Source organism: Haliaeetus leucocephalus, unplaced genomic scaffold (genome assembly GCF_000737465.1).
Source record: "Haliaeetus leucocephalus isolate CR32 unplaced genomic scaffold, Haliaeetus_leucocephalus-4.0 Scaffold32, whole genome shotgun sequence".
Lineage (NCBI taxonomy): Eukaryota > Metazoa > Chordata > Aves > Accipitriformes > Accipitridae > Haliaeetus > Haliaeetus leucocephalus.
In genome coordinates this window covers 782343-795022 of record NW_010972468.1, presented here as the reverse complement: position 1 = coordinate 795022, position 12680 = coordinate 782343, and the positions used below count along the sequence as shown (strand labels likewise).

Genomic DNA, 12680 nt, shown 5'->3' with positions numbered 1-12680 from the left:
GGCCCACCCCCAGCCTCTCTTGGGCAACCTGTTCCAGTGTCTCACCACCCTCGTAGTGAACAACTTAAAACTAATCGAAATCTACCCTCTTTCAGTTTAAAACTGTTGCTCCTTGTCCTGTCACTACCGTTGCTGGTGAAAAGTCTCTCTCCAGCTTTCTTATAAGTCCCCTCTATATATTGAAAGTCGGCAATAAGGTCTCCCTGGAGCCTTCTCTTCTCTAGGCTGAACAGCTTTCAACTGTTCAACTGTTTCAACTCCCTCAGCCTTTCTTCATAGGAGAGGTGTTCCAGCCCTCTGACCATTTTTATTTAGGTCTCTGGGAAAACAAGCATATGGTGTGCCTAAAGCAAGCACTCCAGCCTTTCTCGCAGCGCAACAGCCTCATCATGCAAGGAGCTCCTCAGCAGACATCAGCTCTGTTATGAAAATTTGCAAATTATCGCAGAAGCTAGAGATTAAAAGCATTCTATCTAACTCTTCTACACTTTCCTCTCCCAGCATGACATTCAACCTGTACAGAGTCAGGAAAAAGAAAAAAAAAAACAACAACAAAACCCAAGAGGAAGCAGAGGTCAAAGTGGAAGATACCTATACGAGTACCATAAACAAGGTAATGCAGGGAGAGGCTGCTTTACATAGTTTTTAATCCATCCTTTCACTTACCCTCCAGCCTCCTTTCTTTTTCTTCTTTTCTGTTGCCTAATATTTGATCTAATTCCATGAAGTCTCAGTTTCCATCCAAATGTGGTTTGCTGTGATTGCAGATGCAATAAATTAATATCAGAATTGTGGGTGAGTGGATGGGGGGAAAAAAACCCCAACACTATGCCTTTTTTCAAGATGCCACAGACTTCAAGCAGAGTTTCTTGGAGGTTTTACTGTGTGTTCCCCCCAAGAGGGTTGTGCCTCATTTGTACCTTTCCTCTCTCAAACAAGACAGTACTGAGAAAAACAGTGCTCAAAACTGAAAGAAAAAAAGGTCAGCAGAAGCATCCTGTCGCTGTGAAAGGCTTCCAGCCCAGCTATGTTAGAAATGCGAGAGCTGGTGCCTTTCGCAGAGGAAAAATTCAGAGTTTTGCCCTTGTGGTGCCAGCTCCTGGCACTGCGGAAACCCGAGGGGAGCAGAAGCTGCTCCCTCGGGGTCAAGGCACCGCCGAGAGCTATGAGCGGCGCCTGCCTCTGCAAGAGCAGCTCTTCTGCTGAGCGCAGAACCATCTCCTCCCCACCCCTCGCGTAAGGTGCGATGCATGGTGCTTCATAACGCAACAGAAGTCGGGAGAAAAAAAAAAAAAAAAAAAAAAAATCCAACCCCCAAACCCCTTATCCTTCCAATCTCACTGCCCCTACAACCCTTCTACTCTTCCCCACCCAGAGGATGTGCCCCTCAGGCTGAGAGCCTCTATTTTAAAGAGCATGTAGTACAGAAACATTTTATTACGCAGCAAGGACATCTCTACTCAATGCTGGCTAGTCAACGAATAAACAGTAAAGGGAAAAAAACCCAATACTCGGGGAGTTATGCTGTCACATGAGGAAGAAAAGGACATCCAATCAGGCAAAAAGGCTGAAATGAATCCACACAGTTTCAGTTCTAATATAATTTTGATGTGCAGAGTACTCGGTTCTCTAAAATCTGATGCTGGGGAAGATATTATTAGAGTTCTAGCTTCAATAAGTTAACTGTGTTGTAATAACATGCCTATCTTCAGAAATCATGAGATCTACTTAAAAACCATTATGTCTTTTACAATAGAAGGTTTTATGTGCCTTTTACTGTGAACTTGTAACAAGTTGTTGAACTGAAAGCCAGAGCTGCCTCAGAAACACACAGATCTACAAGTGGATTAAAATGAAAACAATTAATAATAATTTTTAAAAAATCACTCCAAAGATCACAGGATCTTACAATAAAAACTCACCAGCTCAAGTAACGTGGCAGTCATGTGCCCAGAAAGATATTAATGAAATTGCATGACTTCACACCCAATCTGTCTGTTTCTCGTATGCATTTAAAAACTCCTACACTGGCAGCAGTGGAAAAAGAAACACCGGACCTCAGCTCTCACTGCATTAGGATGACTCCCATGGTTACTCTTTTACACTTCATGCTTCAAGAGTTCCAAGCACTGCTTTCTGTTGAACTAATTAAATGCTGATCTTTACTCTCAGGTATCTAAATAAGGGCCTCAGACGGATAACAGTCAAAAGCGTACGGGCACGAGTACGCTCTTGGGAAGACTGCTACCCAATGACCGCCTGGGGCAGACAGCGGAGCCGTCATCTCTGGGTGCATCTGCTCCCCTGCTCGTGGTTTAACTGACAGGAAGCACGGACGAAGATACCGGGACCCACCGACGAGTGTTTCCTGCCTGCACAGCCACGTCCCCCCCGCTCCGCACGCTTGTCACCCAGCACGCCTGCTTCTTCTGCGCGGGACGTGGGAGGAACTCCTCCACGAGGGGGAGAAACTCCGTGGCACCTTCTAAAAAAAAGAAAAAAAAAATTAAGTAAATTAAGCCCACGCACAGAAAGCCCGTCAGCTGGATGGATGAAAAGGAATCAGGCCAAGCACATTGAAATGCGGCCCCAGAAGGCCACCAAAGCAGGGTATAAAATGCTGGTGGCATGTTCTCATCCAGCATGGCCCAGGACAACACGCAAGCCAGTCTGGAGGTTTTAGAGTCTGGCCTTCCTCAAACGGGCTTGTACACCACCAAGAAACCAAGTTACTTGTCTTAGTAGATGAAGAAGCAAACAAGCAGAACGCTTCAGAAATTAACCACAACCAGTGGCAGAAACCACACTGCCAAATACAGCACCAGCACATCTACTTAATGGGACCACCCTGTCCTAGAAAAGGGGACAGGTTAGATGATCTACGGGGCTTTTCTAACACTAATACCTAGAGTAACACCTGCTAGTCTACCACAAAATTGAAATGCTGAAGAAGTGTTTAGTACCACCAGGATAAGCACAAGAATTAATATAGCTTAAGCAAGCAAAAAAACAACTGCTAGACACAGCAAATTTCAGTGAAAAGCAGAAACTCCAGCACAGCTGTAATTTCTATGGTATCTATATATGAAGCAATATGCTATACTCAGCCCCTCTCTACATAGTCTTCTGCTCAGTCTTAGATTACCCCATAATGTCACCTGTCAGAAAACATCTCCTTAGCCAGCCTAAAAACTATACTTCCAGGTAGGATAAGAAATTATTAAGATGGCCTCGTATCCTTCCTCCACCAACGGCCAACTAGTGGTATAAAACTGAGGAGAACCGATTTTGAGCTGTACCTGCAGGGCTGCCAACCAAAACAACAGAAGACACATCCCTCATGTAATTAAGCTGGGAAATATATCAAGTGGTAGATATCTAGTAGATTTAACACTATCATCTACTGCTATAGCCTAGGAGCATTTTCTGCATAAACTTAAAAGCAGTGAAAAAAATCTTCATTGGATTTCATGGAGTTTCTGGCACATTTTACCCTTTAGGGAACCAATGCTCTCCATCCTACCATACTCTCCATCCTAACGTGCTCCTCAACCCCATTCCAGAACAGTTTGGAACAAAGATGCCTTCACATGGTGACTGGCACTGTTAGTAGAACAGCCGTCTCAAAGTCAGTGGTCTGCAATTTCCTGAAAATGACCAGGCTCCAAATTCTCATTTCCAACTAGAAACCGATTCTGTAACCATGTTCCTCCGACAGAGCGTGCTTTGTCCCCAGCTTTCACGTGCTCCCATCGGAGCTCTGTGACCATCTGGGTTATCCCAGAGAACCGCAGCTGTCCAGTGCTTCAAAAGACAAGACTATGTCCCTCCACGTCACTGGGAACTTGACCCCTTCATGCCTTGAAAGTCAGAGCAAAAGCCCTAAACCAGGACCCATCAGACACTAAGAGAAAGCCAGTGGACGAACTTGCAGCAGAAGCTCGCTTCTGCAGCATTTCTGTCCTCCGCTTAAGACACAAGTCCCACCCTTGACAAATACTCAAGTAATCCCAAGCAGCCAACAAATTAAAAAAAGATACAAAGTAATGGTTGCTCAAAAGCCTTTCTGAACAAAAAAGCCTTGCAGCATGATCTGAACCTTACTAAATTTTGCTGGATTGGCAAAAGGACTTAGACGAGAACTGAAAAAAAAAAAGTATTTTCCATCTCAGATTCCAACAATACTATGTAGCCAACAGCATTTTTGTAGATTTGCTTCTTAGTTTGTAAGTCACGTTGGTCATATCTTGCAACATGTACTGGCAGGATTCAATGTTTTCCTAAGAAAACCGGGGTGGCAGATGCTGACACTGATCCAGAAATGGTTTACTCTCAAGCTGGATATTCTTTTTAACCCTGAAAGTTCATCTGTGTACTGCTAATGAACTACAGATTTTATTACAGCAAACATTTCAAAATTCTCATATGTATTTATTTTCATGGTGTATTATTATTGTACTAGTTATAAGCACAACACCGAAGAAGTTGTATTTACAAGCATAACCATCTCTATTATATTGACTATACACTATTAAATTAGCCAAAAATTTAATGTAACATAAGCGTAGGGCTAGAGTAAAAGTGGGGGTGTTCTTTTATAAATTATTTTGAAGCAGTTTAAGATCATCTACGTTTTCAAGCTCTGTATATTCTAAGCAAAAATGGAAAGGTAAATGTTGTGGTATTTATATTTATAAAAGAAAAACAAAAATCAAGATCTCTCAGTTCTTACAAAATTGAAAATTTATTCCTCGAAGCTGCTGCTGCGTGGCATCAGCAAGGAACCCGCATGCTCCGAACAGCCTGTCCCCTGCATTTCTTCCTCCGACTCAGTTACAGCGAACAGGAGAGGAATGGTCTCCACAGAACTGCTTTGCCCGCAGATCAGCTATGAGTCAACTTGTCTCATGTCTCTGCAACTAGTAGCCTAACTGCTACGGTGTGGGTTTTTGGGGAGGTAGGAGGGATCACAGCTCACCGAGTGCCTTATAGAGCGAGGAGCAAAAGTGAAACCGAGCTGATCAACACCCACTGACCAGGCTCCCCAGACAGCAAGAAAGGAACAGCCTTCGCAGATTTCCGTGTGTTTTAGCCAGCTTTGACAGAGGGGAACATCATTTTTAATTCTACAGGGTCCCTTTAATAAACAGCCCAAAGAAGACATTTTCCAGATAACCAAGGAATTTTTTACAGTGTTGACTTACCAAGCAGAGCACAATAACCAGCTATTCTGTTTGCACTACGAGGCAGTACAGTGCAATGAGTTAATAATTTATCACGGCATTGCTCTTGGCAACTGACCATAATCAACTTTTAAAATTCTTCCTTGTTCTTACATTTTTAGTCTCAGCAAGAATATGGCATCCTTAGAGCTGCAGCTCTAGCTGAACATTTTCTAGCTGAGGTAAGAGGTTTAATCTTCCCGAACACCTGCTTTCCTCCTGTATTGTTTCAGGCTCAGAGCAAAGGTCGTAATTTCATTTCAATAACCTGATTTAGCAGACAGGAATAACTAGAATATTTTTAAACAAAGCAAGAAGTTCACATTCTTTCAAAAAGACGCAGCGCTGCGCTTCTCATCCCTGCATTTCCTTCCCCTTCTTCTCCCAGAAGGAAAAAGAACAAAAAAGCCCAAGCTTCTCCCTCCACCAAAAGCTTTTATTTGCACATGTTCCCCAACTAACAAGCAAACACCCTTTCCCCCATTTTATATTATCGAGACTTATGCCTCTACGTAATTTGGGGCAAAGCCTGATTTATTAGTTAACACACTCTTCCTCTCAATCAGAAGCATCTAGCTGTGGTGTTCAGACAACTCGTTTCGAAAACACGTTTTTGAGAGTTTAGAAGTGACGTGTAGGAGAGAGTTAACTGTCCTAATTATCACTTCATTGAAGCTTTGGCTGTAGAAACAGTCCTCTTCCAAGGACAACTGTGCTACTCGGTCCTCCCCCTTATTTCTCAACCCCAGCTCTTACAAACTCCACAGCTCCACCACTCCGAAACCAACCCCTCACCTGGTTCAGTCAACCAGCCCACCAACTTCCCATGGCACGGACACCTGACTTGCCAACTTGGCTCATCTCGGCTGAACCAGATCAGGGGTTGCTCACACAAACATTTTGGACTGTGGATGGGAGGGGAGGGCAATAAAACACTAGGAAAAAAACTATGCTGTCAGTGAGGAAAAATGAGGGTGGCACCCCACAAGCAGCACCGAGGTAGCTGGATGAGTGCTCCTGCCATGGAAACATCCAGGAACGATCATGCCCACCTCTAACTGTTTCACTAAGGGTACATTTTAAATTAAATTAGACAAGTTGATATGCTCACAAAAATGTACATCCAGAGTTTAAATTGCAAGTTTAGCTCAACTAGTGTAGCTTACTGTTGAGTCAAGAACCTAAGGGTAAGCTAAGGGCCTGGGCAGATGCTAAATGAGCCGTTTAAGGATTTACAACCCATCACCTCCAGGATAGCTCATTATCCAAGTAAAACTTGCTTGGTCCAAACCTCCCTTCTGTGCTTCAGGGCATATCCTCGTAAACCATTGCTGTGTGGGTTTAACGGGATGTGCCACCAAGGGACTGGGGTGGTTAGCAATCTTCACTTAGGAGTAAAAATGAGCAGCTGGGGTGAGGCTGAAGCACTTTCAGCCTGCACGTAAACTGGTAAGTAAGCAGAGGGTGTGTGGAGATAGCGGAGACAGCACTGAGGCACTAGCATCGTTCTCCCATCTAGTTAGTAAATACCAGGCTTGCTCCCCACAGACGGCGTAACAGGTTCTTCCAAGGCAGCCTCTGTCAGCAAGCAAGCTGCTTTCTCCAGTCTTCTTTTTTCCTGATTTCACCCCACCTAGAGTTCCTCATATAAGGCAGCAAAAATGAACCCACAAAACCTCCCATTGATTTTTTTTTTCCCCCCCTTTTCACAGACATGCTGCATCCATGCAGCATGTACAGATCAGTGATTCTGGGTCTTCTCTCTCAGGGCAGCGGTTATTTTACTCAGCTAGCTATTTGCAACTGCTAACTGCTACTGTCTCTCCTCTCAAGTGCACACATTTTAAAGCACAGTACATGAATAAAATGTCATCACAGCTCTCTTGTTTACGAAGCCTGGCAGTAAAAATTAACAAAATGCTTCCTAAGTCCACCTGAATGCAGGGCACTCGTAAGAGAAGCTTTAAACATTACAAACATTGGAATCTAGACACCAAATGTACCCTTTCTAACTACGCGGCTTTGAAAGTATTAAACCTTTTCTGCAAATATCTCTATTATTTTTAAACAAAACATTTGCAAGACCGAGCTCTTACCTTGTAGTTTGGCCAAAGTTTTCCGACATTTCTTACTGGTGAGAATTCTTTCTAGTCCATTACCACTGAAACAACATTTAATACAGCTCATTTGAAGGACTGTATTAAAAGACAAGTAGCTTTTTATAAAAACCAACGGTAGAATGCTGTATTACATCAAGCATTCACAATTAGACATACGTCTTTCAGAAGTGCACAAGGAAAATATTCTACCAACAGTAACTTTCTTCTTGGTTTTCTTCTCAGGAAATCCCTCCACAGCCCATTTTTTAATGGTCTAAATTAATGGCTTTCTATATTACAGCTCCATCAGACAAATTGAAATTGTATTTCAGTTGCTTCAAAAGCAACTTATTTCATTGTTCCTTTTAGCTGATACTAAAAGAAATATACTTTTTTTAACAAAAAAGGGCCAGTATTTTTAAAAATGCCACAAGCCATCCCTAGCAGTCCAACTTGAGACTGTTTCTCAACACAGAAAGTTTCATTTTCATTCATATGTCTAAACCACCTTTGTAAAGAAAAAAAGCCCCCGAAGAGCACTTCCTCTCTACAGTTCCTTCTTTTCTCTTTTTGAAATAAACAAAAGTCAGTTGTTGTTTTGAAAAAAACAGGATGGCAGCCCCTCAGTAGCACACCACCAAGGGCGTCTGGAGCCCCTTGCTGGGCTCACAGAGCTCTCGACAAGCTGGTTTGGAGGCACCGGGAGACAGGGAAGTAAATTCTTGCAATTTGTGCAGGTTTGCCACCCTTTGCATTCCATGGCATATAAGCTTCATAATTATTTTCTTGATAACTAATACCCTCGTTCGCATGCTTCATTTACAGGCACCGTGACAAAGCTTGAATAGCTACAGAGAGTAAATAGTTTACAGAGGCTCTGGAGAAGGGGAAGGAAATAACAGCACAAAACAGCAAACTTACCAAGAGAATGGGAGTGGATAACATAGCCACCACCTCCAAGGACAATGTCAGGCAAAATTTTGCCTTCAGCAGACAATGTGCAAGCCCTGGTGCCTTCAAGATACAGTTTTCATAAAAGTTCTTCCTAAGAGGGTCATCTTCTGGTTGGAAGGACAGCCTCCACTAAAAACAAACCATGCCATCACATCCTTAGGAAACTATTCTTGGTAGCTCCAAAATTATCTAGTGCAGCACATGTAGCACGCACAAAGAGAAGAAAACTAACAGTATCCTTGTCAACCTGCTTTTAACTTGAAATTGAGTCCGGCTGGAAGAGCAAGTTAAACATTAATTTTCTGACAGCGGTCAGCCCTGGGTATCACAAGTTGTAACCGTAGTTTCACAATCACGTTTTGCTGCTTCTTTCCCTAGCTGCAATATAAAACTGAACAAACACGGAGATAGCTGGGAACTGGAGAACAGCAGAAGTGACTTGATACAAAGCTCATAAAAGCAAGGTAGCTTTCTCCTAACCTGTCAGCTTCATTAACTCTCTCAAAAGATCCCATGAAAATCACAAGTAACTCTAGAGGAACATACAGAATAACAAAAGAGTATATGGAGCCACAATATATATTAGCATTTTTTTCCCCTCAACATCAGGCAACAATTTGAATCAACCAAGCTCACCCCCTTCTTCCAATTCCGAAACCCTGTCTCATGTGGGATTACATTTATACTGAGCCCACTTAAGAAGTCAAACCACTACCATGCAAGAAGATAAGTGAGGCAAATGCGGAAGGAGCTTGCAAATGAAACGATGAGACCGTTAGTACACTAACGGTAACCACTGAAGAAGCGCAAAACATTGCCCTCAAAATAAAAAATATATTTGGTATATTCACACAGAAATGCTGACGATGAATTAAATATAGGGTGTTCTAGAAATAGACTAAAATGTCTAATTATAGAAGCGGACAGTGACATTCAATCCATCTAAAACCAACCCTTTCCCACAGTTTCCAACCTATGTATTTAGTATTCCTATTCCTAGCTGATTTTCTTAACCATAATATTTTTTCCCCCAATAGAGAAAGAAAGAATTTTTACATACAAGTTTAAGAATTGGAGGTTCTTTCCAGGCTAACAAAATGGCTACAATATTCACATTCAAACGTGAACCTAGTACAAAGTCACACGTGACCCAAGATGACTGATCTAAAGACAAATAAATGACCTGAGCTCTAGCCATCCGATTCATCACCAAAGATAGCTGGTAGGTAGTTAAGGCCTAAAGCACATCAAGGTAAGAATGCATAAACTTTAGTCCCTATCTAATGGGATCCTTTTAGCACAAAGGCTGACACAGTGGGAAGCTTTGCCGCAGGACAGGCCCATATTGAAGAATAAATCATTTTTACCTCTACACAGATTAGCCTTGTCAGGTCAGGAGAGGGAGAATGTCTAGAGCCTTTCACATGGCTGCTGCAGACTTTTGATAAGCAAAAGACTTCAAATTTCAGTATGTACAGTCTCTGTCAACTACTTCATCTGTGAAGGAACGTTTAAGGAAGATTTAAGAAAGCAACATTTAAGTAAGATTTAAGGAAGCAAATAATCTCTAAAGCACATCAGTAGCATTAAAAGGATAAGCACAGTAAATCACTGGCGTATGGTAGCAAAGTTTCAGCTCTTACAGAGTGGACTGTAACCCAGGCTGGAAACATGAACTCCACCTCCTGATGCTCCCGTGCTGAATCACTCCGGCGGGGGAAAGTCCTTGCTGCTCCTCGCACGCCCAACAGAACTCCAGAGAGTTACCAAAAGTGTCAGTGAAAACAACAAAATCTGCCAGCTAAAGCTGAGAAACTTCTGCTAATGCTTGCAGTAAGTGAAAGCTGTTTGGGAGATCAAAGCTTCTCCTCTGATATAGAGGGAAATCCTGCGTTTTTCTTACAAAGTCTTTTCTATCAGCTCGCCGAACACAGTCCTACTGTAGTTCCCTCCCTTGAATACAGCTGTGCTGAAAAGAGAGAAAAGGGTACGCTTACACACCTCATGGCTGGGTTTTTTTTATACACAGAAGTGTCCAAAGAGTAACACACACCCCTGAAGTATGAGCTTGCAGCAATACTGAAACATCAGGCTATACCAGGCCAACAACATTCTTCAGATCTGGACGTTTAATTCTTTTCTTTTCTCATTTGAGTGCCAAGATCACAGATTTGGCAATTCTCATATTCAACAGATGAAAAAAAAGAGCATATTAAAAAACAGGCACTTCTGTAAAACCATGGGTCTGGAAATAATGTTCAGGCTAACTGGCATCTAATGATACCACTCCCATGGCTCATCTCTCAACAACCACAAACTCAATCCAAACTGAAAGATCCCTGCCTTAGAGTTGAGGGGGCGGGGGGTGGGAAGCAGGAGGTTGGTGTTTTTTTGGACAGAAACACAGGTTTCAGCTATAAAAATCAACAAAAACTAATGCCATTTCTCTGTCCCTTCTAATCTACTTCTCTGCCTTCTACAAGATCTGTCCAAGCTGTCATCTGTAAGGCCTGAAGGACTTTCAAATCACTTTTTCTTAGCTCCACCACTGCACCCCAGATACTTCCGCAGCCCTGGAGTAGTCCTTGCGCAGCAGCAGGAGAGCCTGAACATGGCAGCTTTGACTTCGAAGAGGAACTGCTGCTCTGCAAAGCCCTGCTCGGGAGAAAGCAGCAGCAGCTACTTACCCTTTAGCATACAACAAGTGTTCTGCCCAAGATAAGCAGCTGCAGGTTGGAAGACGACTTAGGATAACTCAAGTTTTTAAGGCTGGATGTCTCGACAAGGTCTGGTACAGCAGAAAGAAGGGGAGGAAAGAGGTAAGGAAAGGGAGGCTTGTGCTCTGCCAGTTGCAAGCACAGCAGACAGTTGTTGCCTCAGCCCCAAGATCTGAAAATAAAATTCATGATGAAAAAAAGGAAGGTGCAAATACCTTAAAGAATTTTCCAGTAAAAAACTTCTATCACCAACTCAAAACAATTTTTTTCCGAGTGGTTCCTCTGTAGTTTTATCATTTTCTCTGTGAATTTTTCAACATGAAACAATGCACCAAAAAAAATCTCCCAAACCCTTTCCAAAACTGTTGCTTTTAGAAAGAAAAAAGACAAAACATACAATCAAAAGATGGTAAATAACACACCATACCGTAAGATGGAGAAGGAAGATATGGGTGAACACTGGCAGGGCTGAAGACAAGAGACAGCCTCACCCAAAACATGACCATTTTACTTAATGGTTGCCTCCCCCTCTCCCTCCTCTGCAACCTATCACAGTATCACAGAGCAAGACTCCATTATACTTCTCAGATATAGGCTGCATATGGTAAATGAAACTGGGAAGTAGTCCCCAGCGCGCAACAGTTTGAGCTCAGTAGGAAGACGAATTCAACTTTATTTCTCAACTGAAAGACTGACATAGAGAGCCCAAAGTTATATACACAGACAAAACTTCTAAAGATATCAGCCTGCATTTCTGTTCAACTATAAACAAGGTGGAAACACTCTTTTCCAAAATGCTGTGCTAGAGTTCAGAAGTACATAATTAGGAGAATCAAGGTGGTTTTCATCCACTGGAAGTTTAAAAAGCAATTTGACACACCGCAATTACCTCCAGGATTTTCTTCTCCCATTACAACCACCACTAAGCCCATTTTATAATTGGTCTGTCCCTCTGCCACGTACACCATCCCCATTACTGTCGTTTCTTAAATAATTCCAGGAAAAGGTGAGTACCTGCCCATTTCAAAACAACTTAGCTCCCTCTGTTTCAAAATGACACCTCGGTGCCTGCAGCTGAACGAGTTTGTTTCGGCAGAAACAGAACGGCAATTTAAGGTCACGGGCGTAGAGAGCGATCCATCTTTGAAACGACAAACCTGCCATTTTAAAGTCGCTCGGGACCACGCCAGGCGAACGGCGGAGCAAAGGTGCTCAGAGCCACAGCCCCGACTGCTAACACTTTGCCCGAATCGCTTTGGACCATGCTCTGCTACGCGCTAACCGGGTCCAGGTAAATGTAGCTTCGGAATGAATAAAACTGGTTTATGGTACAGTCAGCGGAGCGGCGGCCGAAGGGGTCAGTCGAGCAGCCTGCCTGACACCTCCGCACGCTTCAAAGGCGACAAATTGACAAAAGGCAGCACGATTACCGATCAGCCGTAACACCTACGAAGCGTGCTGTTCGGAGAAGCGCAGTGGCGGCCGCGGTGCCCTTCGCGCTCAGCTACAGGCAGCTCACGGGGCTGCTGCCCCCAAAACGCCGCGCTTACTCGCGGCTCGATTTATTTTTCGTTTTTCCCAATCGCTCCCCGCTGCCGCACTTTACCACAAGTTCCCTCCCCGCCCCAGCCCTCCCCAGCCGGCTGAGGAAAGCTGCTCCAGGCGCACGTCGAGGCCAGCAGCCCGGG

The 12680-nt window shown here is 43.4% G+C and overlaps 1 protein-coding gene across 2 annotated transcripts in view; it reads right to left on the bottom strand.

Moving 5' to 3' along the window:
- ELF1 (E74-like factor 1 (ets domain transcription factor)) overlaps nucleotides 1–12680 on the bottom strand; it is an 84855-nt gene that overhangs the window by 54676 nt on the left and 17499 nt on the right. Inside the window, exon 1 of one of the 2 annotated variants that reach the window (XM_010576581.1) lies at nucleotides 1923–2470. The exons of the other annotated variant lie outside the window; for it this stretch is intronic. The gene's annotated coding sequence lies outside the window, so the exon portion shown is untranslated. Of the gene's footprint in view, nucleotides 1–1922; nucleotides 2471–12680 lie in introns of those variants that run through there. 2 annotated transcript variants of the gene reach the window in all.